At 40.2% G+C, this 27,160-nt stretch overlaps 2 long non-coding RNA genes across 2 annotated transcripts in view; both read left to right on the top strand.

Annotated features, from left to right (window-relative positions):
* LOC126458180 (uncharacterized) overlaps window positions 1–27,160 on the top strand; it is a 38,554-nt gene that overhangs the window by 11,137 nt on the left and 257 nt on the right. The window lies entirely within an intron of this gene.
* On the top strand, window positions 1,852–27,160 carry LOC126458182 (uncharacterized). The gene is made up of 3 exons (XR_007585589.1): window positions 1,852–1,981; window positions 22,130–22,313; window positions 25,810–27,160. It is a non-coding gene; the product is annotated as an uncharacterized LOC126458182 (long non-coding RNA).

The raw sequence follows: 27,160 nt of genomic DNA, 5'->3' as shown, positions 1-27,160 counted from the left end.
TGTTCAAATAGATGTGGGCCCACATAAAATCAACAGATGTAAGAGGCAGGAATAAATGCTACAGTCTCACAATCGACGATGATGTGCTTTATGGTTCTCAGCATCTTAAATGGGTTACTCTCTGATAAAATCCAAAACATTTCGTAGCACATCTCATTCAGAATCCCATAAAATAGGCGTTTCTCTCAGTATTACATATACACAGTATCAAATCCGTTTGTATTTAGGCCGTAAAACGTCACGTCAGTTGCTAGTGCGCAGAAGCTCCTTAACAAGTGCACAAGTGAAGGACTGCTCAAGACCCTGAAACCAAGTTTCACCGAGCCTAGTGGAGCAATATTTAGCACAGTTAGTGCTGTGTATTTCAGACTGCCGCATCTACATTACGTTTAACAGCATTCAAAGAATAAAATATAGCTAATAAATCCGCAAGCTGTCAAAAGTTGGTGTGTTCATGCGATCTTGTGCTCTTATATAGCAGCCCTCACTGTTTAAATCATTACAGTTAGGAGACCAGATGTCCCCATTTTCTGGGGATAGTCCTCAATTTTCGTGATTTGCCCTCAATTCCTGTAAAAACTGATTGAGTACAACAACATTTATTTGCCCTTACTTTTTCAAATTTCTCAAAACAACTGAAATAGGAGGAATGTCATGAACATTTTAAACTAGACCTCGACTTAATAAATCAGGGCATAAATTTTGCATCAGTTACTTACTTAATTGCAAGAGAGTGTGCTAATGAAGGTGTGGAACTATTTTCCAGTGTAAATGAAGTTTTCCTTGAATTTAGACATTGTGCTGTACTGAAGGTAGACATGCCGAATCATCAGACTAGGTCATCTGGATAATCGTGGTGTCATTTCATTTCTGTTGTAATTGAAATATTTTTAGAATTAGGAGTATATCTAATCTTTTTCGGCATCTACTTTCGCCATAGTAAGTAAAGACTCATAGCTTATTTCCATGTGCTTTTGAAAACATTTCAGTGTTTTAATTTTTTTCCAGTTAATTTTTTTGGTGTCTGATTTGAACATAATTTGTTCCCCCCTTTGCTGCCACTATAATCTGGCCATCCTAGGCGGATGCCTAGTCTTGCCTTATGGTAGAATTGGCACTGGAACTATTCGTCGCACAATGATATAATTTTGCAGGTACATCCAGTGATCAGTATGTAGATACTGTCATCAAAGTGTGTTGCGGAAGGAGTTAGTAATAAACAAGTAATAAAATGTCATTCCTAATTTTGAAGATTTACTGCGCGCCATTTCAAACAGAAGCTAATTATCATGCATCTAAATGTCTGTGACATCATATATCCGTAACCAAAATCCACGAGAAAGACAGATCATCCGCATGCCAGCAGCGTCTCCAGCAAGTAACTATTTCAGAGTTTCATAATTCTTGACTGCGCATTTAAATGCATGCAACCTCTCTATAGCACGCGAGAAAGTTAATACCTTAAGTAGGTACCTTTTCAGTGATTGCCATGGTCTCCACAGAGAGCCGACGGTTCGCGTAGTGTGGCAGACAATCATGAATTTGTTGTGTGGCCTTTATTTCTCGTGGGCCCCACCCTTCACTATGTGTCATAGAATGATATACTTTTGCAGATACATTGAGTGGTATATGTGAATACTGTCTGCAAAACGAGTTGCAATTAGAGTTAGTTGTAAAGGAGTAATTAAATACGTCATGTCTGATGCTGAAGTTTTACTGCATGAACAGTAAAAATGTAATAACGAACATTTTAGCTTTGATCATTTTATTGAGGGGGATGCGGCGGAGGGGAAGACAGAGAGAAATTTCGCAAAGATATGAAGTATGTATAAAATTTATTGGAAGTCGCAAAGTGCACTCATTATCAGTTGTTGGATGAATAAAGCCTGGGAAATTGCGTGCCATCAGTTACACTGCCTCAAGAAAAGCACACTATGTTCTGGTCCATTTTGTTAGTGTGGGTTGCCTACATCAGAGGCAGGTATGCACTCAGGGACAAACCTATTGTTCTCCTTTGATTGACAGGTACTTAACCTATTGTTCTCCTTTGATTGATATGTACTTAACCTATTGTTCTCCGTTAATCAACAGGTACTTAACCTATTGGTCTGCTAAAAAGATCCTTCCTTTTGATTGACTGGCACTTAACCTATTGTTCCCCCCCCCCCCCCCCCCTCCCCCCTCAGGAAACCTCTCCACTCGCTGCTATAGGGTCGCTTTCAGGTCTGAGTTATTGGAATAGCCCCTCTCACTCTTATCAGTTTGATTAACTTCTTAATTAAATTGATCAATTAATTAACCTCTCACCCTCTGGTAAATCCCCTCCCCTCCCACCATCCCTCCCAGAAACTGGCGGGAAAAGACTCAGTTGATCAGTCATTTGGAAGGAATTTGGTTGCAGTGTGTGGAATATTGTTTAATTATTTATGGCAGTGTATGGAATATAGTTTATTTATTTAGTTAAACAATTTGTCAGTAAATCGACTGCTGTGTATGGAATAGTGTTTAAACAATTTATACAATGTGTAGGATATTTTTTATTTAAACAATTTAGAATATTCAAGGCAGTGTATGGAATATATGGAAATTGGTGGCTCTTTGGCGGAGAGGAAGGATCTCATCACAGGAAATTCAAGGGTATATTGTTTATTTATAAAAAAATTCAGTTTGTGGGGGTTGGATTTCTCTTCCTCATCATTCTCTGCTGTTTGGAAACATGTAGGTCTTGTAAGAAGTAATTACGTGGGGCAAACATGTTGCATAACCCAATGTTCGGCACTGTACTCTGGGTGTCTTAACCTAATGTTCGGCGCTTTGTTGGCACTTAACCTATTGTTCTGTTAAGTGTTTTTCCACGTTACCCCCATTTCCTTGAACTATTGTACCACCTTTGATACCAAATTAAGTAATTAGTTATGTCCTCCCACCATTTTCTGGTACGCTTTTCGAATTTCACATGCTTTTGATCGCAATTTCTGGTGCATTCTTCTTTGTCACACACTCCTTAAACTATTGTACTGCATTTTACATGAAAATTATGCAAATAAACCCAGTGTTCTGCACTTAACCTGCTTTATGCTCCATGTAACCCACTCAAGCAAACAACTCCACCCCTCAACTATTGTATTGCTAAAACCACACTGAAATAAAAAGTTTATGCAAATTAATTAAATCGATATTCTTCATATGTATGGGATAGTTATTTTTTTAATTTGTAGCATCCTATTGGTTGGTGAAATAGATGGAATATAGTTTAAACAAAAGATCGCTAGTAAAAAACGCACCCGCCACCCAACGCTGATGACTCCGCATGCGCCTCCAGGTGTTGGGCTACACTGGCAGCCTTGCGAAGTCATGATGCAACTGTCAGCTGCAAAGCCATACACAGGTGTCCATTTAGGTCCCACAGACATGGGGCTTCCGTATCCATTACATACTTGACACCTGAGAAATTCCTGTCGAAATACGTGTTCACCTAGGAGTAATGATGACCATCTTAAGATACCCAACTAATGTCATATCGCTTCTGGCAGACTGTTCACAGTAACAAAGAAAATGGGAAGGTGGCTGGCACAATGATGCAGAGCTGCAGTGCATTGTTCCTAGTGATTCTAATGGGACATGCGAGATACGTTGGCTGCACACATATGTTTACTTGCCCAGTGAAGCTGAAACATTGCCAAAAGATGTGTGCATAGCGTGGCTGCAATTTTCGGTGTCCCCCCCCCCCCCCCCCCCCCCCCCCCCCCCATGAACCATGGACCTTGCCGTTGGTGGGGAGGCTTGCGTGCCTCAGCGATACTGATGGCCGTACCATAGGTGCAACCACAATGGAGGGGTATCTGTTGAGAGGCCAGACAAACATGTGGTTCCTGAAGAGGGGCAGCAGCCTTTTCAGTAGTTGCAGGGGCAACAGTCTGGATGATTGACTGATCTGGCCTTGTAACATTAACCAAAACGGCCTTGCTGTGCTGGTACTGCGAACGGCTGAAAGCAAGGGGAAACTACAGCCGTAATTTTTCCCGAGGACATGCAGCTTTACTGTATGATTAAATGATGATGGCGTCCTCTTGGGTAAAATATTCTGGAGGTAAAATAGTCCCCCATTCGGATCTCCGGGGGGGGACTACTCAAGAGGACGTTGTTATCAGGAGAAAGAAAACTGGCGTTCAACGGATTGGAGCATGGAATGTCAGATCCCTTAATCGGGCAGGTAGGTTAGAAAATTTAAAAAGGGAAATGGATAGGTTAAAGTTAGATGTAGTGGGAATTAGTGAAGTTCGGTGGCAGGAGGAACAAGACTTTTGGTCAGGTGATTACAGGGTTATAAATACAAAATCAAATAGGGGTAATGCAGGAGTAGGTTTAATAATGAATAGCGGGTTAGCTTCTACAAACAGCATAGTGAACGCATTATTGTGGCCAAGATAGACACAAATCCCATGCCTACTACAGTAGCACAAGTTTATATGCCAACTAGCTCTGCAGATGATGAAGAAATAAATGAAATGTATGACGAGATAAAAGAAATTATTCAGGTAGTGAAGGGAGACGAAAATTTAATAGTCATGGGTGACTGGAATTCGTCAGTAGGAAAAGGGAGAGAAGGAATCATAGTAGGTGAATATGGATTGGGGGGAAGAAATGAAAGAGGAAGCTGCCTTGTAGAATTTTGCACAGAGCATAACTTAATCATAGCTAACACTTGGTTCAAGAATCATAAAAGAAGGTTGTATAAATGGAAGAATCCTGGAGATACTAAAAGGTATCAGATAGATTATATAATGGTAAGACAGAGATTTAGGAACCAGGTTTTAAATTGTAAGACATTTCCAGGGGCAGATGTGGATTCTGACCACAATCTATTGGTTATGAACTGCAGATTTAAACTGAAGAAACTGCAAAAAGGTGGGAATCTAAGGAGAAGGGACCTGGATAAACTGAAAGAACCAGAGGTTGTAGAGAGTTTCAGGGAGGGCATAAGGGAACAATTAAACGAGTACTTTTGAAACTCAGTTAAAGAAATAAGTAACAGTATCAAAGCAACAAATTCATCTGCAATGAACCTTGTTGGAACACCACTGCCTGTTAACCTGGCATTTCAATGGAGGGCTGTCACACCTGCTGATGTTATAAAAGCTGTATCCAAATTTTCAGGTTCTAAAAGTATGAACTGTTATTGGTTATCAAATGACATAATTAAAATGACAATACACTCAATCGCCAAACCATTAGCTTATATTTTTAATAAATGTGTAGAATTTGGAGTTTTTCCGGATGCACTCAAGGTATCAAAAGTTGTCCCAGTTTTTAAAAAAGGAGACAAACATCTCCCCCAAAGCTACAGACCAGTCTCCATTGTTCCAATATTCTCAAAGGTATTTGAGGCGCTGATACACACACAAATAAGCAACTTCTTTGAAAAACACAATATCCTATGTAACAATCAGTTTGGCTTTCGAAAGGGGAAGAACACAACAGGGGCCATCTTGGAAATCATTGACCAAACCTTAACAGCTTTTCAAAATAATAACATGGTATCACTGGTATTATGTGACCTAAGCAAAGCTTTCGATTGCATTCCTGTTGACATACTACTGGGGAAACTAGAGTTTTACGGGGTGAGAGGGAGCACTTTATCTGTGATAAATTCTTATTTAAGTAACCGAAAACAATTCGTTTCAGTCAGAAATTTAAATTCTTCCATCATGGAAATCAGCACAGGTGTACCACAAGGGTCTATCCTTGGACCCTTCTTCTTCATTGTCGCTATTAATGATTTACCTAAAAATATAGCTCACCCTGTTGTGTGTTATGCTGACGATACAACACTACTTACCACACATCAGAACATTTCAGATCTGAATAACCTAGAAAAGGCCCTGGACTGGTTTGCAGCCAATAAGCTCCTATGCAACCCTGACAAAACACAACAACTTTTAATGGGAACATCAAATGAAGTAGGCAATAAGTCAGTAAAACTCTTAGGTATTCACATTGACTCAAAACTATATTGGGAGGAACATGTCAATCATGTATGTGAAAAAATATCTCAGGTGGCATATCTTCTCTTGAAACTAAGGGAGATAGTGAGCTTGGGCTATTCCAGTCATATATTTCATATGGTCTTATTATATGGGGGCACTCCCCTCACATCGAAGACGTATTGAAATTACAAAAAAAAGTCATACCTATAATATGTAAAAGAGGTCATAGGGAGCACTGTCGTTCTCTTTTCTCCAGACTCAGAATACTTCCAATTATAAACTTATACATCTATGTGTCTGTACTCTATATTAAAAATAATATTTCAGAATTTATTGCCAGAAAGGAAATACACGAACACAACACCAGGGTGAACGGTAATTTAGACATACCGCGCCACAGATTAGCGAGAACAGGAAATTCCCACAAAGTTAACCCACTCAATATGTTCAATAAACTGCCAATTCATGTTCAGTCTATGGATACAAATTCTTTTAAAATTAAGTGGTACAGCTGGCTGTCAGATCATTCATTCTATGACATTAAAGAATTCTTTGAGATGCCTGAGGAGAATATAAGCATTTAAAGTTGTCTGTAGTTAAACATATTATTTTGTGCTGTGGTTAATCGTGTGTAATTACAAAGTTTATACTATAAACAATAAAATACCTTATTATATTAGATTATAAGATAGCTTGTTGCGTTAGCTTTTAAAAGCTATCCTTTGTAATTTGGTACACTGCCATGCTTCAAATGTATTTATAATGTATGGACAGAAGTTTATTTTGTTATTCTGTATGTACTAGTACATCTTGTATGACGAAGCCAATATCATTGTAAAATGATCTATGGTGAATAAAATTCTTGAAATTCTTGAAATTGACAGGAATGGGGGAAAGAAATACAGTAGAAGAAGAATGGGTAGCTCTGAGAGATGAAGTAGTGAAGGCAGCAGACGACAAGTAGGTAAAAAGGCGAGGGCTAATAGAAATCCTTGGGTAACAGAAGAAATATTGAATTTAATTGTTGAAAGGAGAAAATATAAAAATGCAGTAAATGAAGCAGACAAAAAGGAATACAAACGTCTAAAAATGAGATCGACAGGAAGTGCAAAATGGCTAAGCAGGGATGGCTAGAGGACAAATGTAAGGATGTAGAGGCTTGTCTCACTAGGGGTAAGATAGATACTGCCTACAGAAAAATTAAAGAGACCTTTGGAGAGAAGAGAACCACTTGTATGAATATCAAGAGCTCAGATGGCAACCCAGTTCAAAGCAAAGAAGGGAAGGCAGAAAGGTGGAAGGAGTATATAGAGGGTTTATGCAAGGGCGATGTACTTGAGGACAATATTATGGAAATGGAAGAGGATGTAGATGAAGACGAAATGGGAGATAAGATACTGCGTGAAAAGTTTGACAGAGCACTGAAAGACCTGAGTCGAAACAAAGCCCCGGGAGTAGACAACATTCTATTAGAACTACTGATGGCCTTGGGAGAGCCAGTCATGACAAAACTCTACCATCTGGTGAGCAAGATGTATGAGACAGGCGAAATACCCTCAGACTTCAAGAAGAATATAATAATTCCAATCCCAAAGAAAGCAGGTGTTGACAGATGTGAAAATTACCGAACTATCAGTTTAATAAGTCACAGCTGCAAAATACTAACGTGAATTCTTTACAGACGAATGGAAAAACTGGTAGAAGCGGACCTCGGGGAAGATCAGTTAGGATTCCGTAGAAATGTTGGAACACGTGAGGCAATACTAACCTTACGACTTATCTTAGAAGAAAGATTAAGAAAAGGCAAACCTACGTTTCTAGCATTTGTAGACTTAGAGAAAGCTTTTGACAATGTTAACTGGAATACTCTCTTTCAAATTCTGAAGGTGGCTGGTATAAAATACAGGGAGCGAATGGCTATTTACAATTTGTACAGAGATCAGATGGCAGTTATAAGAGTCGAGGGGCATGAAAGGGAAGCAGTGGTTGGGAAAGGAGTAAGACAAGGTTTTAGCCTCTCCCCAATGTTATTCAATCTGTATGTTGAGCAAACAGTAAAGGAAACAAAAGAAAAATTCGGAGTAGGTATTAAAATTCATGGAGGAGAAGTAAAAACTTTGAGGTTCGCCGATGACATTGTAATTCTGTCAGAGACAGCAAAGGACTTGGAAGAGCAGTTGAACGGAATGGACAGTGTCTTGAAAGGAGGATATAAGATGAACATCAACAAAAGCAAAACGAGGATAATGGAATGTAGTCAAATTAAATCGGGTGATGCTGAGGGAATTAGATTAGGAAATGAGACACTTAAAGTAGTAAAGGAGTTTTGCTATTTAGGGAGTAAAATAACTAATGATGGTCGAAGTAGAGAGGATATAAAATGTAGACTGGCAATGGCAAGGAAATCGTTTCTGAAGAAGAGAAATTTATTAACATCAAGTATAGATTTAAGTGTCAGGAAGTCGTTTCTGAAAGTATTTGTATGAAGTGTAGCTATGTATGGAAGTGAAACATGGGCGATAACTAGTTTGGACAAGAAGAGAATAGAAGCTTTCGAAATGTCGTGCTACAGAAGAATGCTGAATATAAGGTGGGTAGATCACGTAACTAATGAGGAGGTATTGAATAGGATTGGGGAGAAGAGAAGTTTGTGGCACAACTTGACTAGAAGAAGGGATCGGTTGGTAGGACATGTTTTGAGGCATCAAGGGATCACAAATTTAGCATTGGAGGGCAGCGTGGAGGGTAAAAATCGTAGAGGGAGACCAAGAGATGAATACACTAAGCAGATTCAGAAGGATGTAGGTTGCAGTAGGTACTGGGAGATGAAGAAGCTTGCACAGGATAGAGTAGCATGGAGAGCTGCATCAAACCAGTCTCAGGACTGAAGACCACAACAACAACAACATACAGCTACTGGTCTGGAGATGTCCTAATACCACAATGTCGGATGAGGGACAGCATCACAACAGAGATGGATGGTCTGCTTCAACTTATCTTTGAACATTAGTTTTCTCAGAACTTTCTGTAGATACCTTGCCTCCATCTTGTTACAATCAGTTTGTAGATGCTCCTGTGACCCAGCACAATGGACGTCTTGTGAATGAATGGAGCATTCTGATTTTGCCCTTATTGAATTTACCCTCCAAATTATGGATGCTGCCAGTGTGGAAGCACTGTTCGCCTTTTTTTTCTTTCTGCAGACGAGACTTTCAGTGGCAAAAACTATTTTGTGCCATATTGCCCTGACAATTAAACCCTGAAAAGTGGCCTACAGGTCGTCAAATAAGGAAAGACTCTTACTCAATTACAATGCTCTGCCACTGAAGACGGAAGCTTGAATATTAGAGTGTGAAACTGATCTCCAATCCGACAATACATCACTGCATACCATGTCGATGTAGTAAACATACAATTCGTATCCTGCGCCATACAAAATTGCCCCTTTTGCATCATGCTCATAGTTATCGACTGCCAGAATCTCATGCATATACTGCGAATATTGTACTGAAATGCAGGAGGATCTGCAACAAATTGACCCATGGTGCAGGGAATGGCAATTGAATCTCAATGTAGACAAGTGTAATGTGCTGCGAGTACATAGAAAGAAAGATCCTTTATCATTTAGCTACAATATAGCAGGTCAGCAGCTGGAAGCAGTTAACACCATAAATTATCTGGGAGTAGGCATTAGGAGTGATTTAAAATGGAATGATCATATAAAGTTGATCATAAGTAAGCAGATGCCAGACTGAGATTCATTGGAAGAATCCTAAGGAAATGCAATCCGAAAACAAAGGAAGTAGGTTACAGTACACTTGTTTCCCCACTGCTTGAATATTGCTCACCAGAGTGGGATCCATACCAGATAGGGTTGATAGAAGAGATAGAGAAGATCCAACGGAGAGCAGCACACTTCATTACAGGATCATTTAGTAATCGCGAAAGCATTACGGAGATGATAGATAAACTCCAGTGGAAGACTCTGCAGGAGAGATGCTCTGTAGCTCGGTACGGGCTTTTGTTGAAGTTTCGAGAACATACCTTCACCGAGGAGTCAAGCAGTATATTGCTCCCTCCTACATATATCTCGCGAAGAGACGATGAGGATAAAATCAGAGATTAGAGCCCACACAGAGGCATACCAAAATCTTTCTTTTCATGAACAATACGAGACTGGAATAGAAGGGAGAACTGATAGAGGTACTCAAAGTACCATCCGCCACACACCGTCAGGTGGTTTGCGAAGTACGGATGTAGATGTAGACATACAGCATAAGCACATGCACCGTAGGTATACGTCTCACTGCACTAGATATTTCCCACAAGGTCGGGTGTTCATACACTCCCGACGCGTGACCATAGCCCTCTCACTGGTTCGAAGTCACCCTCAGAACTGTTCTACAAATTTGGGGTCAGCTCCCCTCTGCACAAACACGTTTCTGATTCTGGTCCCGACCTGCTTGCTTGCTTACTTTCCTATACACATCTTCAGGCTCTGGGATTACAAGAACACACGTATTTTCACATGGTTTGCCAGAATATTACACCATTTACCCGATACTTCTCGATATCAATCACACATAGCAGTATTCTACTGATCGCTCATGCAACATAATTCCGAAGATATAAATTGGAAATTATTTCTCTGGAAATCCAAAACTCTAGCGAGGTGGAGCGTGCTTTATGCCGCTGAGTAACTAGAAATTTATCCCATCTGCGAAGACCTTTACATCAAAACTCGGAAGAAAGAAGAAAACTGATATTTCCACTCGCAAATACTGATCTTGGTGATGTAACAGATTCCAGATCATCCCTGCTAGATGGACACACCACAATCGATGTTCCCTCAACTAAATACAAGTGCAAAATGTGCAGAAACAGTCAACCAGACAAACCGGGCAAATGATGGTCTAGCGCAAACATAAATCCATATTGAATCTTCTCCAATTTCCATGCGATCATGAAAGCTGCCCAGCTCATACTAACAAGGGAACCTCCCCATCGCAACCCCCTCAGATTTAGTTATAAGTTGGCACAGTGGATAGGACTTGAAAAACTGAACACAGATCAATCGAGAAAACAGGAAGAAGTTGTGTGGAACTATGAAAATAATTAGTAAAATATACAAACTTACATAGGCAACATCTAGGATCGTCTGAGTTTGGGAGCGCCATGGTCCCGTGGTTAGCGTGAGCAGTTGTGGAACGAGAGGTCCTTTGTTCAAGTCTTCCCTCGAGTGAAAATTTTAATTTTTTATTTTCAGTTTATGCGACAAACTCTTATGTTTTCATCACTTTTTTGGGAGTGATTATCACAGCCACAAGAAAACCTCAATCGGGCAAGGTAGAAGAATCTTTTTACCCATTCGGCAAGTGTACAAGTTAGGTGGGTCGACAACATATTCGGGCCGGCCGGTGTGGCCGTGCGGTTCTAAGCGCTACAGTCCGGAACCTCGGGACTGCTACGGTCGCAGGTTCGAATCCTGCCTCGGGCATGGATGTGTGTGGTGTCTTTAGGTTAGTTAGGTTTAAGTCGTTCTAAGTTCTAGGGGACTGATGACCTCAGATGTTAAGTCCCATAGTGCTCAGAGCCATTTGAACCATTTGACAACATATTCATGTCATGTGACGCACATGCCGTCACCAGTATCGTATAGAATATATCAGACGTGTTTTCCTGTGGAGGAATCGGTTGACCTACGACCTTGCGATCAAATGTTTTCGGTTCCCATCGGAGAGGCACGTCCTTTCGTCTACTAATCGCACGGTTTTGTGGTGCGGTCGCAAAACACAGACACTAAACTTATTACAGTGAACAGAGACGTCAATGAACGAACAGACAGATCATAACTTTGCGAAAATAAAGAAAGTAAACTTTTCACTCGAGGGAAGACTTGAACCCAGGACCTCTCGTTCCGCAGCTGCTCACACTAGCAACGGAACTACGCCACTCCTGGGTTCAAATGATCCTAGATGTTGCTTATCTTGCACATGGACTTCTCAGTTTGTATATTTTGCTTATTTTTTTCGTAGTTCCACACAACTTCTTCCTGTTTTCTCGATTGATCTGTGTTCAGTCTTTCAAGGCCTCTCCAGTGTGCCAACTTATAACTAAATCTGAGGGGAGTGTGATGGGGAGGTTCCCTTGTAAGTATTAGTTCGCTATTCGGCCGTCTAGAGGATGAACGATTTAGTTAACTATTCATACCACAGCCCAACAGGCCTTTCCATTCAGACGGCTCCAGCCATTTATGGGAAACGTAAATCATTCCTGCCACAGGCCATTGGCGATGCATGCAAGCAGGTAAAGGCAGAATCATCATCCTAGGAATATGGCCACATAAATATTTGATCACTATACTTACAATTAAACATTACGATTGCGGTCTCAGTTGAACAACATTCGACAATGAGCGAAGTATCGGAAATACACCCTTTTGACAGCTGTGGCTTTGGAAATAGAAATATCTGTACCATTCTTATGATTTGACATACTCTTCCCTTTGTTATCACAGTATTCCACGTCAAATCCATACCTTCCTTATGGCTGGACATATTTATTTCCCTTGCACATTTTGAGACACAGACTAATACTTTATAAGCCGGATGCTCAAGGTGAAATTGGTGATACGAAATAATACTGAACGTAAATCAACGATGGGTGGACATGTCTCATAGGTTTTCTTCCTAGTAGTACTACTGTGTCTTAGAAAGAGAGGCTTAATCGTCTTACAAACAGCCAGATGTTAAAAAACACAAACATATTGCTTGGTTCTACAGGTGCATACAAGTATCCATGTTAAAAGCTATATTGGCTTTTAAATCTATGTATGGCATTAACTCTGACTGAAGTAGTTTTTTTCCAGACAAATACTGTGACACTTGAGAGGTGGCATGCCTTTAGATGCACACAGTTATTTGCCCCATCTCATATTTATATCTTACTCTGAGTAATTCTATTTGGGGAAGTATGGCTGAGTATCGTCATTACAAGGCTAGTATTGAGAACTCAGAAGATATGAATATTTTCCTCTCTAGTTGCATGTGGCGAAAAGTTGCTATTGCTTCACACGCGGACTTCCCATGCAGTGCCTCTCGTCACCTGGGTGGTCTGGTGACAGGCGGGTTCTGCTGATCTTGAAAGGTTATGCCGACGGGTGTGAGGGAGTCGAGTGGATGCTTTCCAGACACCGACATTGTCATAAGAGCGGGGGCGACACCCCACCAGGCGCCTGAAGGAGCGGCTGGGCCTAGAGATTCCGTTACTTCGCAGAAACTTAGTGAAAACACTTTCTGACAGGCTACCAGCAAGGCGTGGGAATGACTTGTGTTCCCAGGCAGTGTTGGCGGGCAAATTCTCGCGTTTTCTGCAAAATCGTGACTGTGATTGGCTTGCTCAGGGGATAGCTCCGTCACGTAGCAAAATCGGCGCAGAAATTGGCGCCAAGTATCTCCATTGGTGGAATAGTAGTGCTTCGTCAATAGAGTGGAATTTTCCGCCAGTTTTCGAGTTGCTGATTGGCACGTTTTAACCACGGCCACTGTTGCGGGGGCGGGAATGGTCTGTGTTCGCCTTGTACGGGTGCTCTTGAGAGAGTCAGCTCTCGCCTTTCTGTCGGAGTAGGTTACAAGACTGAGCTCTCGCTGCTCTGGACAGCCTTCCCTGCGTTGGCTATCTAATATACTTTCATTTAATTGTAACTGTTGATGAAGTTGCTGAAGTTTCAACTTCAACGTAACTATCCGAGTACAGTTGGCAATTGAGCATTCTGCATACAAGCGGCCTATGTTGTCCGTCTTGAACAGTTTTGGCTAAAGTTGACTGTATCGGAGTTACTGTGTGACTTTGCTTGTTAAAATCAATCACTGTACCATCAGTGATTGTGTAGCGAGCCTTCTTCGTCTCCCTCAGAGGTGCATTTGTGTTGGTATGAAGTCTTTAGTCTGGGACAACCAGACCATGATAATTCGTTTCCGGCTATATTCGTGACATTATCATCACTATGATGGGACGTCGAAGCAACCAGACATCACCTCTTGGACAGAACTTTCATTCTGTTGATCAGTAGAGCAACCCTTTCCTTTCTCACTACGTTAATGAAACTTTCCTTCATCAAATTAATTTGTATCAAATTAAATTATTGTAGGTGCCAAAGTCATTTCTACTTCACTTGCAGGGTCGATTATAGTCAGTTCGCGTTTCTTCTTAATCCATGTGCAACAGCAAAAGTCGGAGTTAGAAAAGGGGTGCTTAAAGCATCATTTCCATATGAAGATTCTAGAAGAATTTAGTGTTAAGTACACTGCTAGCCCCGGCACCTTGCATATAATGGCGACCATTAGCCTCGGATCTTACCTGTGAATCACTGATAAGCAAACAGTATTCTCAGTAGGAACATTCAAATTTTTTTCTCTACTTTTTTAATGATTAATACCCACGTTCTTTTTCTGGTAGTTCCACGATTAGTTTTTAAGTAGCGGCGCATGATTACAGTTTTTGTTTTCAGTGTATATATTTTTGTTTGTTCATTGTTTTTGTGTTTCTTTGATGTGGTGTCCTTACCACATCACACTTTGTCCGGTTTGTGTGCAGTTTCTGTACCACAACAAATCGTGCATGTAATTACATTGTTGGAACGGCGTTGTTGTAATTTTATGTCTATGTGTAAAAATATAGGGAGTAGATTATTTTTATTGTGCATTTTAGATAAATTTGTTTTTCATGAATGATCACAAGAAGTAAGGCACGACTATTAGCGAGCAAAGCTAAAACAAAAGAGGATAGCATAATGGATAAGGGGCAGGTTACTGATGGGGATAGGTTTGGAGATGAGATGGGCACATTTTTGCAGGACAGGACGACAGGGTCATTGATGAGGAAGGTGATTTGGACTCGATCTTAGAGCAACATCGCGGCCGTGATTCTGATAAAGAGGTAGAGGATGAAACAGAGACAGGCACACAGGTCGAGACGGTAGCGGAAGTTTATAGTCAAACGATCGAGAGCAAACAGAGGCCAGCTCAGTTACGTCAGAGCTCTAGTGCCCAGGTATCCAGAATTACATCGCCCATGTATGCGAGGATCAGAAAGATGACATTAACCCAATACTGAGCTTCCTACGATCAATGAAAGAAGAAGCTGACGAACAACGTAAGAAGGAGAAGGAAGAAGATGAGAAACAGCGTAAGAAGGAGAAGGAAGAAGATGAGAAACAACGTAAGAAGGAGAAGGAAGAAGATGGAAACAGCGTAAGAAGGAGAAGGGAGAAGCTGACGAACAGCGTAAGAAGGACACTCAGGCAATAATTTCGCATATGGGGGAAATTCGTGGGAATTATTAACTATAAAGAAAGAATGTGGAGAAGTAAAACAAATGTCAATGGCTGCACAAAAAGTAGCAGGCCTGGCCAAAACGGCAGCAATAGGGGCAATGAAAGTCACGGAAGCGACTTCTAAACTCGCAGGGTGCTTGCGATGTACAACACAAGCCCACTCAAAATCCCTAGCGTTCTTAAAAACTCAAGGTAATATCGCGGTTGCGAACACCACGAAACGAATGGAAGAAGTAGAGAGTCAAATAGCAAAACTAGAGTGAAACGGGCACACGAGCACATCGCATTCAGATACCAATGATGGAGTACACAGAATTGTGTCTCCGAGGAAAAGCCCGGCGTGCTCTAGCCCAATGACAGAGTGTGGAACTAACAATGCACACGCAGAAACAGCGAGTAATAGCTCCAATAATTGCAGCCCACTTAGGAGAGTGAATTCTGAGTGCCACTTCCACTGTGATACAGAGGTAGCACATCACAGTTATCAGCAAGACAGATCAGGACACTCAGCAGACGTGCAAGTATCGGAAACGAGTGACAACGCCAGTGTGAGGATCGGACAGGATTTTGATCACAAACACTTCCTGTCGATACTAAAATTCCAGAAGTTCAAAGATAATGGAGGGTCGATGCATCCGAAGAGCTGGGTGATGCAGTTTACAAATTCATTACTGTCATCATGGCCAACCCAGGCAAAATTAGAATTCTTGTTTGGACACAACGAAGGCCAAGCTGCAGAAAAAATGTGGGGTGTGGCAGCGACGTGTCGGACTTATCAGGAATTTGTTGGTGCATTCCTGCGGACCTACTAGTCAAAGGAAACGCAAGACAGGATTAAAGGGGAAATAATATTTTGTCCTGTAATGGAAGTGTCTGGGCAAAGGAGCGCAACCAAATTTTTTGATGATTTACTCAAGAAAAATCATTTTTAGATCATCCATACAGCAACACAGAAATCATTAAATTTTGCTTTTCTAAATTGCCAGTTAGATACCAACAGACACTTGTCGGGAAGTGTGGACCTGACATAGAAGCTTTCTAGAGTCTATTGCGCGAACTCGAAGTAGTCTTTGATAAACAAGACACAAAGGACAGGAAGAAGGGGCAAAGTAACAAATACCACTGGCCAGCAAGGGAAGACGATAACAGATCGCATAATCACACTGGTCAGTTAGGAAACCAGGGTTATGGAAATCAAGGTTACGCTATTCTAGATTATGGAAACCAGAGACACGGAAACCAGAACGTCAGGGAACAGGGTCAAGCTAAACAAGGAATCTGGGACAGGAGGAGTAACGAACGGTAAAGCGACCGTAATTGGAGAGAGCGAAACCAAGGACAACAGTGGAGCCAGGAGATTGAAACTAAACCCGCAAATCCTAATGCATGTCAGAGGAGGGGGAGCTTAACAAGGGATTGACGCCAGACTAGTGCGAACACAGGCTGCCGGAATTTCGCACGTAATCTCGGACCTGGCCAACTACGGAAGATAAATTACGAAGATTTATCAGAAATCCTGCTCGAAGAACACAAAACAACTCCTCGACAGGATCGGCAGCCTCTTATCATAGTAGCAAAAGCTGAAAAGAGTATGAATGCGATAATAAATAGTGGAAGCTACATAATGGCAATATCTGAGGCAACATACAAGAGGTGCTCTCAGGAGGTGGACTGGCCTGTCCTATCGGTTAAGAAAACCAAAATTAAAGGAGCATTATCGGGTAAGTGTACGGGGGTCACCCAACAAACAAGACTGGAATTCTTCTGCCAAGGACACAAAATAGAGTCTAACTTCTGGATTGTGCCAAATCTGGCGACCGTCATGATAATAGGAACGGACTTCCTAAATAAGCATTAAGCAGTAGTTGATCTAGGACAAGGTGAAGTGGTTTTGAGGAAAGGGAATCCCATCCACATTAAGTTCGACGACCTGCTGGTCCCAGCTCAACTACCGTCTAACTGTGTACGGATAAACTATACATGTCAGAAAGACAGAAAGGAAGAACAGGTCGACGTTGGGGCTAGGGGGGAGGACACAGATGAGAATGAAGTCGTAATAATGAGAGAAATAAAGGAGAAAGTGGAAGCAATAAAGAATATAAGGTCCGACCAGAGCAAAGAACTTCATAAATTACTAGTAGAACATGCAGAGATTTTTATTCCCAAGACAGGATCAATAAAGAACTTCCAATATGAATTCCGTGTACGTCCGCACAACCAGTTTCATGTGCCACCCTACCCAATCCCCTTGGCATATCGACAGAAAGTAGCAGCTGAAATTATGCGAATGCTGAGTGAAGGAATAATAGAACCTATGGCTTCAGCCTATAATAAACCGTTAAGAGTTGTCGAGAAGGCAAATGGTAGTATTCGTTTAGTCTTGGACTCACGACAAATTAATACCATAATAGAACACGAAACAGACAGATTGGAACGATTAGAGGAACTCTTACAAAACTTCCATGGAATATCAATATTCTCATCAGTGATCCAAAATCGAGTTTCTGGCAAATTGAGCTCCACCCAAATTGCAGACAGTACACAGCCTTTTTAGCATTTGGAAGATGTTACCGGTTTCGTCGTCTACCATTTGGTTTGAACATTTCGTCTGCTGCATTCATTCGGGAGCTGGCCGGCATACTAAGCGATAATTGGAAACGTCATGTCACCAGCTACGTGGACGATTTGCTGATCGTAAAGAAATCTTGGGGAGAGCACAATGCGGTCCTCGGTGAACTCCTAGCGACATTCAAGGAATACGGAGTGACTATCAATATCGAAAAATCGAATTTTGGGACGTCCTCTGTCAAATTTCTAGGACATATCATCACAGGTGAGGGCATTGCGCCAAATCCCAAAAAGATTGAAGTGATTGGAAAGTTTCCCATTCCTACGACAAAGAAGCAGTTAAGGGGGTTCTTAGGGATCATAAATTTTTACAACCGCTTCATACATGTCAAAACTCAGAGCAGTCCTCAGTTGCACCAACTTACAGGAAAGAAGATTCCTTGGGAGTGGGATGAGGCTGCCGAATCTGAATGGAAAGCATTAAAATTCGCATTACACAAGCACCCATCCTCTCACACCCTAATTTAGCAGAAGAGCTTTGCATAGTAACGGACAGTCAATACTCAGGTCTGGGTGTCATGGTGTTCCAGGACTATGTACATGAAGGAAACAGGGTGTGGAAGATAATTGCGTTTGGTAGCAGAGTACTATTCAAGAGTGAGAGGAATTACTTGGTAACTGAGTTAGAAGCGCTGACTATTGTATGGGCGTTTGAAAAATTCAGGTACCTTCTATTTGGTCGCAAGACGAGGGTCTACACAGACCACGAGGTACTCAAGTTCCTGATGATTGCAAAGCTTAATCACAGGCGGCTCATTAGGTGGGCATCATACCTGCAGCAGTACAATTTTTCGGTAGAACATATCCCTGGCAGTCAGAACATTATTGCAGACGCCTTATCACGGTCACCAATTGGATTTGACCACAACATGGAAGAAGATCATGTATGGTGTCGGAACCTGTGCCTCACGTGCCTCAGGACAGAAAGGGACGCTATATACTCACCTGTTTGAGTTTTTAATTCACTAGCATTGGCCGATCTGCATACACAAAGCAGTATTGTGCCACAAACTCTAACAAATGAATTGTCTCATTTCTAACTTCCCCTCTCACTTAGAGAGCAGCTGTAGCAATCGTCACTCCTAGTTCGATCCTGTATGGATGTCCTCACACTCTTGTGGAGTCACTCCACGTGCCATCATCCCTCGTCAAACTGCAATATTGGTAAACGTAAAGTAATGTCCAGGGAGAGAAGAGATCTGGACTAGTGATGCATCCCAACTACTAGACTTCAGAGACAATTAATCGACGTGAGGAGAGCCTATCACTATGTCTTCCTATCGTACTGCCGTGATCATATGCGTGGGTCTTGCTGTAATCTCAATAGTGTACTGCAGATGCTCCAGCACACCCTATTGCTGTGACAACAACGTAGCAACAACACCTGACATTTAGTACTCTGTGATGTCAGTACAGTGGCCCCATCCCAAAAGCCCCCTCCGATGCTCAAGACATGGAACCACGTGCATCAATGCATATGACTCAATAAAAAAAAAATTGTTCAAATGGCTCTGAGCACTATGGGACTTAACATCTGCGGTCATCAGTCCCCTAGACTTAGAGCTACTTAAACCTAACTAACCTAAGGACATCACACACATCCATACCCGAGGCAGGATTCAAACCTGCGACCGTAGCAGTCGCGCGGTTCCGGACTGTGCGCCTAGAACCGCGAGACTACCGCGGCCGGCTATGACTGAATAGACCAGCCCCCTCATGCCCAGGCCATATTTAGAGTGTGAATGTCTGTGTGAATCGGTGTTTGGAAGGGACTCCCTGGGTATAGATGTTTCAACTTCAACGTAACTTTCCAAGTACAATTGGCAGTTGAGCGTTCTGCATACGAGTGGCCTATGTTGTCCGTCTTGATCAGTTTTGGCTAAAGTTGACTGTATCGGAGTTACTGTGTGACTTCGCTTGTTAAAATCAATCACTGTACCATCAGTGATTGTGTAGCAAGCCTTCTTCATCTCCCTCAGAGGCGCATTTGTGTTGGTATGAAGTCTTTAGTCTGGAACAAACAACCAGACCAGGATAATTTATTTCGGGCTATATTTGCGACATTATCATCACTACGACGGGATGTCGAAGCAATCAGCCATCGCCTCTGGTATGCCAGATTGTGTCCTTGCATTTAAGAAAACAGCTTGGTAATGTATGTCCGCAACACCGGCAGATTTGGGAATTTAGCTATGTGACAATCAGAGCTCAGCAGAGCGTGCCTGTTCCCATCTTTTCCAATGTGGTTCTGTCTTGGGTGTTCATTGTCTGAGTTCTCACTACAGTAGCAGCAATTAATGTTGGGTTGGCTGGGTGTTTTTCTGAAGATATGAGTTGCAAGGAATTGGCTCCACATACCACTTAGTCATAATTGTCACAATCTAGTTTATGGACAACTTCACCTTCGCAGCATTTATTTGAGTATCCAATTTGACGTATTGTAAATGTTTCATGTGTTTTGTTTATTACTTGAGTTTAGTCATAATAAATCAAATTGTTATTTTGGACAGAACTTTCATTCTGTTGATCGGTAGAGCAAACCTTTCCTTTCTCATTACATTAATGAAACTTTCCTTCATCAAATTAATTTCTATCAAATTAAATTATTGTAGGTGCCAAACTCTTTTCTACTTCACTTGCAGGGTCGATTACAGTCAGTTCGTGTTTCTTCTTAATCCATGTGCAACAGCAAAAGTCGGAGTTAGAAAAGGGGGCTGAAAGCATCATTTTCATATGAAGTTTCTAGAAGAATTTAGTGTTAAGTACACTGCTAGCCCTGGCACCTCGCACGCTGAATATAGACAGTGATCACCAGAGTGTATAGTATCAGACCAACAGTGGGGTCACACATCGCCGACGGTGCAACCTCGTAATATAATTACCAAATTTTGAAAGTGATTCAGCTGAGCATGGTATGAAACTAGTATTTGCAACTCCCTCTCCCCGCTGTAGCTAGATATTTCTCCAGAATTCTGTCTTGATGCCATGTCAGAGATTGACGGCGATGGTTGATTGAGAAGGATCACAAATAGTAGTAGATGATGTGCTGATTGAGGTCGTAAGAAATGTACACTAGTTTTTTCAGATCTCTAGTGGTACGATTTCGGTAGAAATGCTGTCTGGGATTTTGAATCATTCAACCACATACCTGTGTTGGATCCTATGGAGAACTCCTTTAATGACTACAGCCACTAGTGAATCTTATTTCTGACACTCTCATATCTTGAAACGAGTCACCTTTCTCGAATCTATCTGCTACAGTAAAATTCCAGTGTGGTTTTAGGTAGTCCCTATGCATCTTGCAACTGCCCCTCAGACTCCGCGCTACCATCCCAGTCACCACTCCCATCATGCGCGCGTGTGTGTGTGTGTGTGTGTGTGTGTGTGTGTGTGTGTGTGTGTGTCTATTGCTGACAAAGGCCTTAATGGCTGAAAGCTATAACTGTGTGAATCTTTTTGTTGCACCTATCTGCAACTCAGGATCTCTGCTATATGGCGAAAAGACAGATATTACTTTACGAAGATAACTTAGTTACTTAACTGATTAAACATAAGACCTTGTGTTTTATACACATGAGTGTTTTCTATATCATACAGAGGACACTTGATAGTCAGACTATTATTTTTACTCTTAAAAAAGTAATTCTACTCAAATGGAAAAGAAAGAGAAAACTACTAAATGTCGTTATACTGCCCCCTTTGATTGAGGTATCGAAATGGTCATATTTACTTGATGAAATTGAACTCAAAAGTCTTTCACTAACTCCAAATGTCCTGAAATTATAAATATTTAGTATCTTAAATAGACAAAAAGTTCAAATATGGGTTTATTCGTGGACCGAAATAAAGTATTTCACTATTTTCTTTATCAGACCCATGCGCTGTACAAATCATACAGATAAAAGATAATATTGCTCTTCATTAGGTTGAGTTATTAACTGGTTCAGTTGATTTTAAAATTTTCAAGAGTCAAGTCAGTCACAGAATCACCATAAGTAATAGTTGTACAATTTATTTAGTTCTTTTAAACATTCAACACACAATACCAAAACAGAAATGACTTGGTTACTGTTTTTGTCTTTCTTTAAAAGGTTTGGATAAAAATTGATTAGTTATAACATTCAGATGAATTTCAAATGGGAGGTCCAACTGGAATGAGCTGGTGACATGTGCATTGCAGATGATGGACCAGATGTATAGGACTGCAGATGAGATGGTGTGATATCTCAGGACCCACCATCAGAAGTTAGAAACATCCAGGAAGGTTTTTCGGAAGTAATGGACAGAATGTGTAGAGACTGTTCAGGACATTGTTCCAAGAGATTGCAAAGACGTCCACATATTCTGATTACATGAAAAAATAGGTAGGCCCGTATTAGGATAGCTGCATACATGAAATACCTGCATGTGTGACAAGAAGAATATATTAGAATACAGTTAATTTATTTTTTCTTCTTCTAATTATAATCATTATTACTTGCATATGCCTTTATTTAAAAGAAATTTGAGGCTGAAATATGTTATGATTATGACAGTCTTTGCTTTAGAACAGTTTATTAATCGAATACCACAAGGCACTTTCTAACTTGTCTTGATTAGTCACTGACCTGTCTAAAAATAAGTAAACACAGGCGCAGTATACAGTATCTCTGTGAATTGTTTCTATGTTTGTCTGTGGAACTTAAAGAATGCAGTCATCTGAAGTAGTACACCGACAACAATGGAGTTATAGCCACCACAGCGAGTGACCCACAGTTTGAATTTTACCGTGTTGCCACAAAGACTACTTAGTGAATGCTCTGAAGATGTGTGTGACTAGTGATTTCACAGCATTTGGCGCTGTTCACTGGATGAAGCTAACTTGTAAGACTCCTTTTCTGACAGGAATCGCCATTCACCGCCTCAACATCCCAGCACTTTAATTTTTGTGTTGTTTATTCAGTGGGCGATACACTTATTTTGCATCTTCACCTATCACTGTTTGGCTTTTTATTCATTGCAAAGAGATGTAGATGCTCAGATCACAAATAATTGCTTCGACGGGAACAAATAGGTTTATTCATTATTCCTTGTCTTACACTTCTGCTCACTCAAGTAAACTCTCACCATAATGATGATTGTAGATTTCCTATTTTTATGCGTTTTAGTATCCACACCATTTTCAGAGTAAAATAATCAGATGCAGAACTGATATTGTCTGAAGTATTGCTTTAAGTTTCAGTTGCTAATAATGCTTTAATGTTTAGACTATGTTTTATGGTTTTATTGAAATCTGTATTAAAGTCATCACACATTATAATAGTCATACTATATACTTTTAGACCATTAAGAATATTCTCAAGATTTTTAAGAAAAGTAATTAACTTCTGTCTGGGATTTTATATGTACAATTAACAATTATTTTTATGTTAAGGGGAGTTAGAACGGACTTTTTTTTTTCACATTTTCCGATTTTTATCTGGTTATAAAATTTGCTATTTTCCGAATAAAATGATATGTATATCACATATAAACTCACATTGGAAATTTTTTATTTTTTTTTAATATAATCTACACCGGTTGAAAATGTTAAAATTTTTACGTGCATTACTTCAAGATCTAATAAAATTGGTAATTTATTATATAGAAGGCTGAGGATTGCTGTGTTACAAATGTCATGTCCAGAAGAGGATGGGCACCAGGTTGAGGAAATTGAAACAAAGTTTGAGAGGCAAGAAACTTTTTGACGGTAAAACCATAAGAGGCAGGCTGACAGACGAAATGATTGATGAACTGCAGCAGTTTTATGAGATGGCCATTAGAAATAATACTGAGGATTTGTTGAAAATGAAGCAGGCAGTATGGGCTACCTTCTTCCACAGGCTGTCAACTTGATGAAAAACCAGTACACCACCTTTGTCCTCCTGGACCTGATTCATGGTGCAATTACGGCAATGCCCAATACTCAAACAGTTCATACTGCCAAAAACATTCCATCCCAGCAGCAGTCATGGATATCATAAATTCTATTTACAGAGACCTGGCAAATCCTGAATTACTGAAGAAGTGCCTGCATGGCCAGACTCAAAATCCCCATGAGTCGTTCAATAATCTTACATGGACTCGCTTACCAAAAATGTTTTTGTTGGAATGAAGACACTAAATTTGGGGGGGGGGGGGCATTGGTGTTGTTATTGCTTTTACTGATGAAAACATTAGTAGGGTGAAAGTGCTGCAGCATATGGGAATTAATCCTGGAGCAAACTGCATCAGAGAACTTGAACGGATGGACAAGGATCGCATTGATAAAGCAGAGTATGCAGTGCAGTTGGCCACTAAGAAGCCCAGAAAGAAGGAAAGAAGAAAAAACTTGGAAAAAGATCAAGAGGATGATAAACAGTATGGTGCATGGTGCTTCTGAGTGACTAAAAATACAAAATTAAGTTAGTTACAGTCTTTTGAAACTTTAGAAGCCACTCCTGAAAATTTACATTTTCTGTTGCATTTTTTTCTAAATCTCAGAAACCACTTCGAGTAGAGTATTCAAATTTTCAGGTAGTAATAACATACATATCCTGAGTTTACCAAACTAAAAGAACATAATGTTGTGTATAATTAAAATTATTTATGATAAAGTACAAAAAAAATACACACAATTTTAATCATGTAATTAAAAAAATTGCATCTCCGAAAGCAGTGGCTGAAATGCAATTATTGTAGTTCAGTAGACTCAGAACGCACAGTTTAATGTCCTGTAAACGTTTCATGTCAATGGCTAAGTGGTTCCTGAAATACAGGGAAGGCATGTCACTAAATTTAACATTCTCAGGATAGGGCATTACAACTCCCCTTAAGGGGTTCTGTGCTGGTGTAAGCTGTCACCAGCACACCGATTGGCAAAGATGTAGCAAGAAGATTGATAGTAGGCACTGGACCAAATGCACCTATCAGGAGAGGGGTCAAAGACAGACTCACAAGCAACACACCACCAATGCCCTCTCGATCACAAGTATTTAGATCGCCTCTGCTGACCAGAGGGCTCAGTCTCAATCTCAGTCTCAGTCACTGACGCACTAACTCACATCCTTGTTTGGTGGCTGTCCATCATCGCATAGCACTACTTGTACTTCACCAGCAGTGAGGCTAATGTGGACTATTAGTGAAGAGCTTGTGCCACAACACATGGACTCTTAGTAAACAAAGAAACCTGTTAATTGTGCAGTTGTGTTGTAGACAGAAGATACCAGCCACCAAACAACATCCTCTCCCTTGATTCCCATGGGTTAAGACTCAGTAGGTACTACAGCAGAAATTTTGAAACTGTTGTTTTAACTTAGCTTTTCAATCAACTTTAAGTAATAGTGTTTGATGTCTTTCCTTATCTACATACATGTTCCTCCATGAGTAGCTGTTTTTGTACAAAAAATTGAAAATGGGGTGAAATCTTGTATTCTCGTAAGTGCTGACACATCTTTTCTTAACCAGTTACTGATACTTCTTTAATTCATGTGATAGCAGTGTTTACGTCTTCCTAACTTTGTTCGTTAGGGGCTGTACATTTTAGTGAAACACAATGAATTTCACATTGACTTATTTACTTGATTTCATACCTTTACTTCTGATGTTTACTTGTTGCTTATTTTTTTAGAGTAATTATGACTGAAATTGATCTGAGGCTGCAAAAAATCCTCTTACTGCATTGGTGGATGTCTAGACCAAGTTGGCTGTCTTCTTATTCGTGATGCTTCCTCTTGCACTGCTTTCCTTTCTGTGTCCAGGTGCGGTGATGGATGTCTGAACTGAAGTGTATATATCTACCGATTATATAGTGAAAATATGAAGTTGAATTTTGCAGAAAGGTTATAATCTGTGTTTTCTTAGGCACGACTATACTGGAAAAGTAAAAAATGCAAGAGAACACTGTACTACTCTTGTGTGTGAATGAGATTTAAAAAATGCCCAGAGAAAGCTTATCGTTATCGTTACCGCCAGTCTGAAGACTTTTTTGATGCAGCTCTTCATGCTAGTCAGATCTATCAGGAATGAGTATACATTGCAAATGGAGGTAAATAATCTTTCATCAAAACGTTGCACGTACTCACAGATGTTTTAGCTATGGAAAACTGAGAAATTTTAAATAATAATTTTTAGAATATCTGCTTTATTTACAGACGTCCACATTTTTCCATAACTAAGAGAATTTGTGAATAGAAAACATTTTGAGCTGTGATAGCCAGTCTTGAGCCACACTTTGGGGATCAAATATAATAAATGGAAAAATATTTGTTAAGTGCATTAACCCGTGTGAGGATCACATCTGAACAACATAACTGCATTTCCTTAGTTAAGAAACACCAAAAACGGTTTTAAATATTACGTAATATGTTTGAGTACTGGTATACAGTAAAGTTTGTGGTGAAGAGAAGCTGCATTCAAATATTTTTCATAAACATTGCACAAAAGACTTTTTGACCAAGAACTGTGAAAAAAACCAAATTCCTGCACTGTGCAAGACCATGAGCCACCAAACTGTTTATGTAATCTTAGGAACACAAGGCTGATTTAGAGTTGTGTTTACCCTAGCAAGATAAATTTAACCTGCAGTAATTTTTACAACAGTAACACTCCATGGAAATTTTTGTAACCAGTTCTAACTGGTATCTGAATGATTTAAAAGCTCACTCTTAAGAAACAATGTTTTGAAATTAAAGCTTGTTTGTCTAACCTGGGAACTGCATCATGAGATAACCCCATTCATGTTAGAGTAGCAAGATTACAACCTCTGACTGAAAATGTGTTTAGAAAATTTTATTGAGTTAGTCATCTGCTGTTTTTCCAAGTCACAAGTTTGTTTTACTCTTGGATGATAGTCCATTTCTTACAAATCTTTTTCACATTTATTTCATTTCTTAATTTGGATTTAACACACTCTCAGTAACATGAGAATAAGAGATGTGCAGAGATGAAGAGAAGAATTACCTGTGAATATTTCTGCAAATCTATATCAGCATATGCATGGAAACATCCAAGAAACCATAAATTACCAAGCATTTAGATTAAAACTTGAATCTAGTGTCTTCCAAAGATGACACTCCTTTGCAGTAAAATCTGACCCTCCTAAGCAATAAATAGTAAATGTTGCCACATATGTGCCAAGTATCTACAAAGTGTTAAGTCACATTTGTAACACATAGTTAAACTTATTTCTTTATTTTCTCTGTTTCATAAATCC

The sequence above is a fragment of the Schistocerca serialis genome, chromosome 2 (genome assembly GCF_023864345.2).
Source record: "Schistocerca serialis cubense isolate TAMUIC-IGC-003099 chromosome 2, iqSchSeri2.2, whole genome shotgun sequence".
NCBI lineage: Eukaryota > Metazoa > Arthropoda > Insecta > Orthoptera > Acrididae > Schistocerca > Schistocerca serialis.
The sequence above is the reverse complement of the archived record's forward strand: the minus strand, read 5'-3'. Positions and strand labels throughout refer to the sequence as shown.